An 11,676-nucleotide genomic window follows, 5' to 3' on the forward strand; every position below is an offset into this window, starting at 1 on the left:
TCAGGTAACTGATGTATGTTTGAAACTAGAATTGCACTATCACAATTCTAGTATTCTCTTAAGGCTAGGAACAGGGATAACATGAAAAAGTGGCCTCATAACTCTCAAGAGTACTATGGAAGAAAAGTATGTAATTACAGGAAAGTGTATGGGACAGAAGATCCTGAATTTGGTTATAAAATCAATGGAAAGCTGTAGTCCTAGTAGAACAAGACATTAGAAAGATAACATGGATATAAATGTGGACATAAATTCATGGAAAAAAAGCTATGCAGGTTTAAAAAATAAAAAAAACAAACAAATACAGCTTTTGGCTAATTATATGTGCATTGTCAGAAGAGGACTCAGAAAAGAAACTGAGAGTTTTATTGCTTTGGGGAAAAACAAAAAGAAAAAAACAGCATATATTATAGCAGGATGTATTATAGCAAAGACAGATGGTAACAAAGATGTCAGTCCAAAGTGCAGGGTACATAGCCAAGACCCAGGTATAATTAGTATTATTGTAATTGGATTCACGGAATTAGAAAGAAGTTAGTACAAATTAGTGCATGACAAAACTGGCTATAGTATGTGCTGGTTGCTCTGCAAGAATGGATAGAATGCATTACACCCTAGACAAAACTGTAAAGAGTAATGCAAACTGATACTGATAATGTAAAAATATTGGAGGATCCTTCTGTTGTCTCTGTCACAGAAAAACACACTAAAATGCACAATCATATGATTATAAATGAGAAAGAAAATTTCTGTCCCAGCTGCTTATTGCTAATATGGAAAACAGCACTGGAAATACAAGAAAAACTGATAGCATGAATAGTTTATCTGGATCGACTCAGCTTCTGAAAAAAAAAAAAAAAGACAACTCTTTCAAGTCACATAAGATATGTGGTTGATCCTAAGGCCATGACTAGCACTGTTTTCTGCTTCTTAAATAAAACAAAACAAAACAAACAAAAAAACAACCAACACATTTGCACAGAAATCATAGTTGGGAAACAACCTTCATACAGTTCAAGCTGAAAACAATGTAATCAATATTGACTGTTCTTTCAAGTGAGAGGGATTATCTATCAAACCTACTATTGGAAGCCAGAATAAAGTCAAAGTAAAGGTTCTTTTTAGAAGTATATTTGATGTTATTCTAAATTTGAGCAACACTTATTCTCTTTTCCACTGGCACATTACCAGTTTCTCACAGGTGGAGCATAAATGATCTGTCTGAGTTTTCAAAAACATAACCTTAGCTGTTGCACTTTAACATTACCTTAAACATTTTATTACAATTTGCCAACTTTTATCATCTATGAAAACCATCAAATGATTCTGCATAAACTGCAAATCCTAAACAACATTATTATCAGTTTTACCTGACAGAAGTTTATTTAAGGTAATTCCTGTTCTTGCTGCTAGGAGCTATGGTCTTCTGACTGTTAAAAAACAAACAAATAAATGAACAAAACAAACTAACTAACTAACCAAAACCAAAACTAAACAAACTGGAAACATAAGAATGATCAGGTATTAATTTTCTTTGGGGGGGAGATAAATCCAACTCCATTTTGCTACATCTGATCCCTATAGGCTGATCAGAGAAGCTGAGGATGCCCCATCCCTGGAGGCTCTAAAAGCCAAGTTGGATGGGGCTTTGGGCAGCCTGGTATGGTAGCTGGTGGCCCTGATCATGGCAAGGGATTTAGATATAGATGATCTCTTAAGTTCCTTCCAGCTCAAGTCGTTTTATAATTCTATGATGACTCTACAATTCTATTGAAGAAGCAAGAAACTCCAGAATTTTCTTTGCTTGATGTGATACAATCTAGGATTGTTGGATAACATGCTTCAGTTGATTTTATTACATGCATTTATAAGAGAACTGTATATAAGTTTTGAAATTTCAGAAGAATATCATGGAGAAACGAAAATGAATTTCCACACTTAGAATATGTATATATACATATATATATATATATATATTTATATATTTATATATAAACTTCATATTATAGTACACAAATATATCACCCTGGGTTGTACAAAATTCCAGAAGTTAATTAAATCTTTCACATTACACATCTAATCAAGACAAATATAAATAAATAATATAAACGTGCTGCACAATCTGATTTGTTACTTTATTGAAAGTCATCTACTTCAAGACTTAAAATACTCAGATTTTCAGAAATGTTCCAACATAGATTCAGAAGCAGATTTCTGTGACTCAGAACAGAGAAGGTGAAGATACAGATAAACAGATGCTTCAATCCAAATAGACAGAAATGTCCAAAACAATCCTAAATTTATTTGTCAGAGGATTGCAATAATTCTTAAGAATTAAGCATTCTTGCTCAGTCTAAGCATTCTTCCAAAAAGCTAAGAAATATTCTTATCCCATTAAGAGCAACAATCTGATCAGCGAGTAAGGATCCAGAATAATCTTTTCCTTTTCAAAGCCTAGATCATCCCTAAGTACACCATCCCACAGCAGCTTAGGTACAGCGCTGTTGAGTCTCCTGACTGTTCCTGTTCTCCGGTCACAGGAGACAGATTTAAATTTAGGCTACACAGTTCAGTGTTTTCACTAACACCCAATACATTTGCATTGCAGCTAGGCAAAAAAAAAAAAACAACAAACAAACAAACAAAAAACAAAAACAAAAAAACAAAAAAAACCCAAAACAATCTACTTTTTAGAACCAAGTGTCAAATACATACACAGAACACTCTGATCACAACTCCTAGCTCACACAATCCATGATAGAAAAAATGAGAAAATGCCCTGCTTTTCAATTCCTCACAGACTATGGATACAATAAAAGCCAGGTAATTAAAGAATTAGGCAGCTCTATCATGTCCTGGCAGAAAATTCAGTGTTGAGGGACTCCAAGCGTCACAAAGGAGAAAAGGAGATACAGCAGCTGAAATGGGATATATTTATTTTTTTTTTAATGACAGTGATATTAATTTGGATTTTGTAGACTAACTGCCACTTCAAGAAACTAAGCATCTGTAATGAACCTTCCCCAAATATCATCAGGCTCATAACAAAATCAACAACCCTTTGCTAAGACCCATTTTACTTTCATGGAACTATCTTAACAGCTTTAATACCGGGGTTTCTCTGAAAATAATGCTTCTTAGTTGATTAAATTGGCCCATGACATCGGAGGTAGGTCTTGGTGGTACGACAGCAGAGGTTGAACCTTCCCACCAATATCCCACAGTGTGTTGTTGCTGTACTAACAACAAGGGGTACTAACAAAATGGTGTCTTACATGGAAGTGCCTATGAAGTGGTGTGGCTGAATTTTTCCATGTAAAAAAATTGCACACACTGAAATTCATCAATGCATTTACAGAGACCAAACAGTGAGGTAGTGAGTGGTGCTTTTCATAGCAGCAGTGAAACTACTGTGGATCACCACCTCTGATACAGATTGTTACAAATGTGGCATGCAGGCTTTTGTTCACTTCTGTCAAAAAACATGCAGCTAATGGCAGTGACTGTATTGAAAAAACAGCATTTTGTAGCTAAAAATTTGTTCTCCCAAATAGTGTTATTGTGCTCTTTGCATCAGCTGCAGTTTCTATAGAAATAAATAAGAGTCGTTGTGATCAGAGCAACCTGGATTGGTTGCTCTGGTAGATTAGGTTTTAATGTTTGTTTGGTTTTTTTCCTTTTGCTTTAACAAGCTGGAGCTGGTATCACAGCAGTAACATTTTGGTAGAGCAGATACCACAGTTGGCTCCATTGCCTTTGTCTAACACCCGATCTCTCATCAATCATCCTTAAACAGCATTTTTCTTTCTGCCATTACTATCACACATTATGTATCATATTTGGCAGTAGATTTCTTATTATTTAATCAGGAAGTCAGCTCTTCTCTAAGCACTAGTGGTACAATTCATGCCTCATGCAAAAGCTCCAAATTGTAACTATATTTGCTCCACATAAAAGAGCAGTGCTCACAAATTGAGATGAAGAGACATGGGAGTGAGTTCTCTCTTGTTAACTGTACTCCACGCATTTAATACTCAGCTGTATACTTAAAAACAAACAAAAAAGAGTATTTTCAGTTTCCTGTACAGAAGAGCATCACCAAGACTTAAATCCCTAATTTGAAACTAATTTCAGAAGCAGATGGCTGTATACATCTTTGATGGCCCTTCAGTCTCTTTATTGCAGATAAAATACTTGCTAGGTCTGGTAAAACAAAAGCAGAGCTCAGCTGTCCTATCTGTGTATATTATGACGAAGTACACAGTATCAGTTTATAAATGATACAACACAATTATCATAGAAAAATTATTTACACTGCTTTTGTTATTTGGAATCATTAATGAACATAAATGAGTAGGCACAAGGTACCTGTCCTCTAGGGGCAGTTCATAAAAGAAAAATAAAAGTAAACTTCTTTCTAATAAGAGAAGGAATCCTTCTGATATATAAGGAAGCCTAAAGCATGGTGGTATAATCAAAATTATAATTAACTGTCATGAGCCTCAAGCAAATGTAAAGCACTATCTGTTTTATGAAACTTTGATCAGACTGTGATTAAATTATTTTTGGAGATATGCGGTATGTGTCAGATCTCAATTATCCAGAACTGTCATACCTGCAGGGAACACTGTTTGTTCATTTCATGCAACAATTTTTGTATGGAGTGCCTCTTTACAGAGTACTTTTGCTACTTTTTTCTACAAAGATTCATTTTTTCCTAAGTGGCAAGCTTACTGATGATCTCATTTTGTCAAGTTTGTTGTTCCTGGAGAGATATGAAAGACAAAACTACTAGAAAAAATACTATCTACTGGTTTTACGAACCAGGAGATATAACAAATGAGTTCTCAACTTTCAAACCCCAACTGTCTGTCCTAGTCTTACTACTGAAAGCAGTGAGTGACAGCTATATTTTGCATGGATAGAGAGACTAAAAGGACAGCTGAGGGGCAGAAAGGTTAAGAGCTACTGAGTTAGATTAGCTAATACCCACCTTGTAAAATGATGTAACACTAGCCTCTTACCATGTCTGTCATCACTGTCAGATCTGGCTCAGAATGGCACAGAATGAATAAACTCTTCAGGTATCACTTCAGATTCACTTCACCACTTTCCCCCTTCCTTCACTCATTCACTTCCCTCTGTTTTGCAGGGCTATATGACCAGTTTTCCAACAGCGATAACATTTTTTGTTATTCAATTACCAAGGCTCATCCTGAAGGCACTATACGTTTGTTTAAACACATGAATTTTTATTTATTAGTTTTTTACAATAGAAATAAAATATTAGTTTTGAGACAAATTGCATTAACTTTTTGTCTTTAGAAATAACACTTCAACAATATCATCTTTTGGAATAAACAATGTCAACTTAGAAATTAGGCTTACGAAGAATATGGAAAAGATTTTGTTCCTATAATTTCCCATACAGATGAAGAGAAATTTTGAAGAGATGAAGAGCACTTTCTCTACTATAGGTCGATATTTCTACCTCTATCTGGTAATCAGAGTGCACTGAGAAAAAAAAGTAATAAGAGACATGATTTACACTCAGGGGAGAAACCAGAATTTGAGAGTTTCTGAGGGGAGATGGAATCACATATGAGATCTTATTGTACAGTAGTCACGGTACATCAAAGTGAATTATATATCAACCTGTCCCAAAAGGAGAACTGACCCTACCTCTTTGGAAAGAAATCCTGTTGCCTGTTCAGATACTATAAATATTTAGTTATTTGAAAGACAGGTCACAAGGGGAAGCCCAGCTGCCAGACTGCCAGTAACTCTTAGACGTGCTGCTGTATTCACAGCACAAAACGAAAGTTTCCTTTTTTACTCAGAAACTACTTCTCAAAGTCTTTTAGTTTCCAAAAGCTAGGTTTACTTTATGAATTCAACATATGAGAGACATTTTTTTTAAACATAGAATGTCTTGGGCTGAAAGAGACCTTAAAGATCATCTAGTTCCAACCCTCATGCTGTGGGCAGAGTTGCCTCCCACCAGAACAGGCTGCTCAGGGCCCTATCCAACCTGGCCTTGAAAACCTCCAGCAATGGGGCATCCACAACTTCTTATTACAGGTTAGTTTATTTAATCAATTCTACCATTAAATGCCATTTTAGATGTAGGAAATAGCTGCTAAGGAAATCCTTTTGAATTGTAAAGGCCCTTTGCAATCAATTGTTCTTCCTTCTTCTTTCACTTGTGTAACTTCCACCTTTTAATTCCCTATCTAGTTGTTTTTCCTGGTAGTTTCTATCCATTTAAACCTGCCAACACTTAAGCATTTAGCTGATTTAATTTTACTGCCACAGCTCTACCACTAAAACTGCCCTCCTATTGATATAGTTATATTTGCAAATAAGTGCTTTTCTTTATAATCTGTTATTTCAATAAGCAATATATGCTAACAAGTCAAGAGCTCGTATATCTACAAAACTGCTAGTGCTTTGTTGTTTGGACTGCATCATAAAATAGCTGGGAAATAACCAAAGTAACTATGACATCAAAAAAAAAAAAAACAAACAACCAACCAAACAAAAAAACTTCCAGGGTAGAACCTGTATGTCACACTTTTTCTAAGATTATTTTTCTTCTTTTATTTTTTCCCCCTAATAACTCTCTTTATTATCTTCTCTGGCTTTTGTTCTTTTATGACTAACTGCATTCACTGCTGACCGAGACACTTCATTGCTCATTGTTCATAAGTTCCCCACACTTCCAATACTATGTAATTTGGGAGGGTGGAGACTGTAGAACTGAACGCAGATGGAAAAAAAGAGAAAGGGTAGCTGAGTAGTCTTACAGAGACATTCACATCATGTGTCCAAGAATGCTGTCAGTCTGAGACTTGGTCATTAAGGGAAGATCGGAGGACAAACCACATAATTTCCCACTTAGGCGAACATCCAGCCTTTGTTCATTTTTTTTTCCATTATTACAGGCATACCAACTTGTAACTCTTAGAAATTTAGATGCCACATTTCCTTCAAAGGCATTTTCTTTGCTTATAAAGCATAGGAATCCTTAATTAAGCACACTGCTCCCTTAAACACCTTTGTCATTAATTATGAATGTGAACAATCAAATATTCTATCCTCATAATAATGCTAAAATTAGATTAATATCAACTCTGAACTCTAGGATGACCTCTGTAGTTCAGAATCAAAAGAGCAAGTAAGAAACAAGAAGTTTTAATGGAAAGGAAACTCTTTGCAAGCTGGTCTCAAGCGGACAATGATAGGATTGTCACAGCTACATCTGCCTCTAAGGTAGCTGTCTAGCTGATTTCATATGGGAGATAAATGGACCAAAATTCCCTCTCCTCTCTCTCCTGCCTAGCTAAATGTGAGAATATGTATTAACATAGCATGAGGATATTTGTTATATCAGTATCTGTTTTATGGCTTACTCTGTTTTTTTTGTTTGTAAATTAAGGATTTGATCACAGATCTACAGAACTGCACCCAAGAATACATTACATTGTTCTTTTAATATGTTGTTGTATATGTAGCTGTAAGATTACACAGAATCATAGAATTGCTCAGGTTAGAAAAGACCTTAAAGATCAAGTCCAACTACAACCTAAACCAAGATACCCTAACAACCTCTGCTAAATCATGTCCCTAAGCACCACATCTAAATGCTTTTTAAACACATCCAAGGATGGTGACTCAACCACCTCCTCCTCCCTGGGGAGTCTATTCCAGTGCTTAACAATCCTTTCTGTAAAAAAGCTTTCCCTGATATTCAACCTAAACTCATCTTGGTAAATCATTTGGCTTACTCACAACAAAAGATGTTCTATATGAAACCCCTGGCAGAAGAAAAGTGAGAGTTTTCAAAAATGATTTACAAATAAAATAAGTAAACTATAGAAACATTATATTTCTCAGTAGCAAGCTCTACTTTGTCCTGGTAGACATTACTGTTCTGTTTTGACCTTACTGCCTGCACCAGATCTCCACCGGTAGAGTAGGGACAGCAAGACACAGGAGAGAGAAAAACAGTGCGCATTTGATGGGCTAATTCTGATCTTTGTAACACTGGCTGTATTAATAGCACCAAATTAACAGTCCTGCTAGTTTCATGTAGAAGGCCTAAAACCGTGGATTTCAGGGTCAACTGACTCACCTTGGACATATTAATAAACTATTTCAATAAATATGAATTATGTATGTAACTCCCAGATAAAATATATATTAAGATGCTACATGCAATAACCTTACTGCAGCTTTATAGTGACATGAGGTAATAAGCATATAGTTATGAAAAGTACGTTTTAAAGTCAGAAACCCCAGATTAGATTTAGCTGGTATTTAATGGCATATTTTTTATTATATAGATAATTTTTTCTCACTAAATATCATTGCTGGACCAAATTAAGACTGTGTGGTGGCTTTATTCTCACACTTCTGATTTTAAAATTATTAGAATTCTTGTAAGGGTATATTAACTTTAATTTGAAAGCCTTGACTCCTTACTCTGGAAATAATTACAAAATTCCTGCAAAGTTTTACGTATTTTAATTATTCATACTTATCGTGCCTTACCACTCTTTTTGCATTCCAAGAAGACTTAAAAAGAAATTAGAAATGAATGCCGCTCTATACTATCATCAGCCAAGTGAAAGAAATAAGTATTAAAAAAAGTATTTTTGAATTATTACTGTTTATTTTAAGGACAGACTCATAGGTGCTACTGACCAGCAAACAAGCAGATTGTTCTGATGTGAGAGCTGGCTGCCTAAGCAAAGAGAAATGAGCTTAATCTGATCTTTATTTTGCCAGGCTGTCTCTCTGTTTAAAGTGATAACAAACAGCAGCCCAAGCTCTGGACTTGCTGGGCTCCCTTTCCACAACCCCTGTGACCTGGACTTAGTTGATGAGTGATGGACAGCAGAGTGTGGACAAGTGAGTGCAGGAGGATTATAGTAATTCTACTTCAGGGAGTACCCCATCTATATTGCCATTCTGCTTTCTAGAAGGGAATTAAATAATTGCTTGCATTACTTCTGCCACGATAGACCTAACAATTTGCTGAGCCATTGTTTAGAGTATATTATCTGCTGCCTAAAATGACCACAAATACAATAAACACTGTTAATAAGTTAATAACCTGATCTACAAGCTGGCAAGAAAGTTGGAACTGGATGAACATTAAGATCCTTTCCAGCCTAAGTCATTCTATGACTGATTACAATTCTGTATGAGACTACAACCCATTTTAACATACACATAGAAAGTGTCTCTATTGTTTTGCTGAAATCTACAGTGACAAAGAAAGGATGGACAAAGTTGCTAAACTCCCTGCAGGATCTAGCACATAATTAATGTAAGTTAATTAATGACTTCACACATCACTTCTGTGCCCAAAGAATAAATGTAATTTTGTGAAGAACATGTAGTATTTCTCAAAGAAAGCAAGATGTTCAATACCTGATTTAAATGCAAAATTGAACTCCTTAACTCAAGAGTCATGACACGGCTTTCCATAATAGCAAGGAAGAAATTAATTTGATATATCTTACTGATATACCTTATTGCCATGTAGAAATAAATCACTGTTTATACCATATTGCACTTTACAGAATGAGCAGAGTTGAAAGAAATGTGATTAAAAGAATAAGGCAGCAGTCACATGGCCTGTGGCACTAGTAGAATTTCTCTCCTAATTTTTGCTTCATACTTGTAGCTTCTTAGTATTATGAAAAGTTGATGAAATGGCCCAGCCTCTCTCAACCATTGCTAAGTCTATCAGTTTCTGCAAGGTTCTGGCCCCAAACAAATTGGTGATTATGCTTATGATATATACTAATATACTATACTAATATACAAATATACTATCTTTATCACCAGAGCCCCTATAGTAAAACTTAAGGCACGAACAAAAAGGCAATACCTATGTTCATGGATGAAAAGAGAAAGGAATAGCTCCTCTGTGTTTCTGTAAAAAAGACACCTGCAGTTCAGTAAATAAGAAAAAAATATATGCCTGCATGTAAAACTGTGTATGAAACTGCATGTACTGCAGACACCTGCTAAGTGGAATTCCACACAGGTTTGCTAATTCATCTGACTCATGACCCATGTTTGTTCTGGTCTTGGGGTCAGAGTCTGACATACTGTGCACTGGTCTGTTCTACAAATATCTGTGACAGCTAAAATTAAGTTATAGTGTTAACACTTTTTTGCATTGTGATAAATAATATCAGGATGATAGCAGACTGAATTCACTGACATCTCTGTTTACAACAAGGCAGGACAATCTTTAATAAGGCTGACTTCTCACCCCTGTGGTAGTGTTAATAATGGATAACAAGTGATTTAAGTAAGCACATAAACATTTTAAAAATAGGAACTGCTCAAACTGTGGTTACTAAAGCCAGGATAAAAGAAAATACTAGAAAGAAAGATTCCAGGTTTGATATTTCATACAGGTAATGTGCCAGTCAAGAGTTTATAAAGTCTTAAAACATCCTGATCAGAGAGCAATAAAGAAAAGCAGTAAATATGGTCAGGCAGTGGAACGGGCTGCCCAGGTGGGTTGTGGTGGAGTCACCGACCCTGGAGGTGTTCAAGGAATGTTTGGACTCTATGTTGAAGGATACGGTTTAGCGAAAACTACTGGTGATGGGTATATGGTTGGACTGGATGATCTTGTAGGTCTTTTCCAATCTTGGTGATTCTGTGAAATATAAGGCAGACTAGTCTTTTGAGATACCTAATGATTTATAGAAAGAATTGACTTGGATGGATTAGGGTGAATGTACAATTTTCATGCTTTATATAGAAAAGTTCAACTTTAAAACACTTTTTAAGTTAAATAATCTCTAAGCAGGAAAAATAAATATGATTTCTGAACATCTTTAAACACAGAACTTTGTATTCATTTTCTGTATTGTCTACGTTACACATTCCATTAAAATAAATGTACACGTCATGTTTGTACATTCAATTATTTGTATTTTAAAATATCAGTCAGGATGACAGCATCCAACTTTTACCTTTCCAATACTTTTGATAAAAATTCCACAATGAAGCTCAACAAAAAATGTATGCAAAACTTATCATCAGAGATCTGCAGAGTAATGGCAAGATAACCTTGTAACCACATAGTCAAGCTCTGCAAGTCCTGTATCATTCACTTAGTATGAAAAAAAATTTCTTCCTTGACTACTGGATAATTGAATAGCTGATGACTCCCAGTTAGAAAAGGCACTTAAATGCATCAGCAATGCTAGTGTTGGCATCTGCCAAGGTTATTTTGATACAGTCTTTTACAATCGCTCATTTTCATGAAATGCACATAGACTCAAAGTGTGACTTACTTTCCTTAGAGAGAGTAATAATGGAAACCTAACAGCATTTTTAAATGCTTATGTTGTCATGATAGAAGTTGCTTTGAAATTAATAGAAGCATCAGGGAAAGGGGACAGGATGCTATGCCTGAATTTTAACCATGCTATGATTTCCTGGACTTCTGTGCATATAGGCTGAACAATGCATGCTATTTAACTGTCTCCTAAATGCACAAATGATGCATTTCCCAGATAGCCAAATCCATCTTAAAAATGGAAGCTCAGGATGCATCTGCAGACATCTTTGAGAGCAAATGATTGAAGAGAATAAAGAGAATAAAAACAATAAGAAAAAGAGAATTAATCTTAAACTTCA

This window comes from Coturnix japonica, chromosome 4, assembly GCF_001577835.2.
Source record: "Coturnix japonica isolate 7356 chromosome 4, Coturnix japonica 2.1, whole genome shotgun sequence".
Lineage (NCBI taxonomy): Eukaryota > Metazoa > Chordata > Aves > Galliformes > Phasianidae > Coturnix > Coturnix japonica.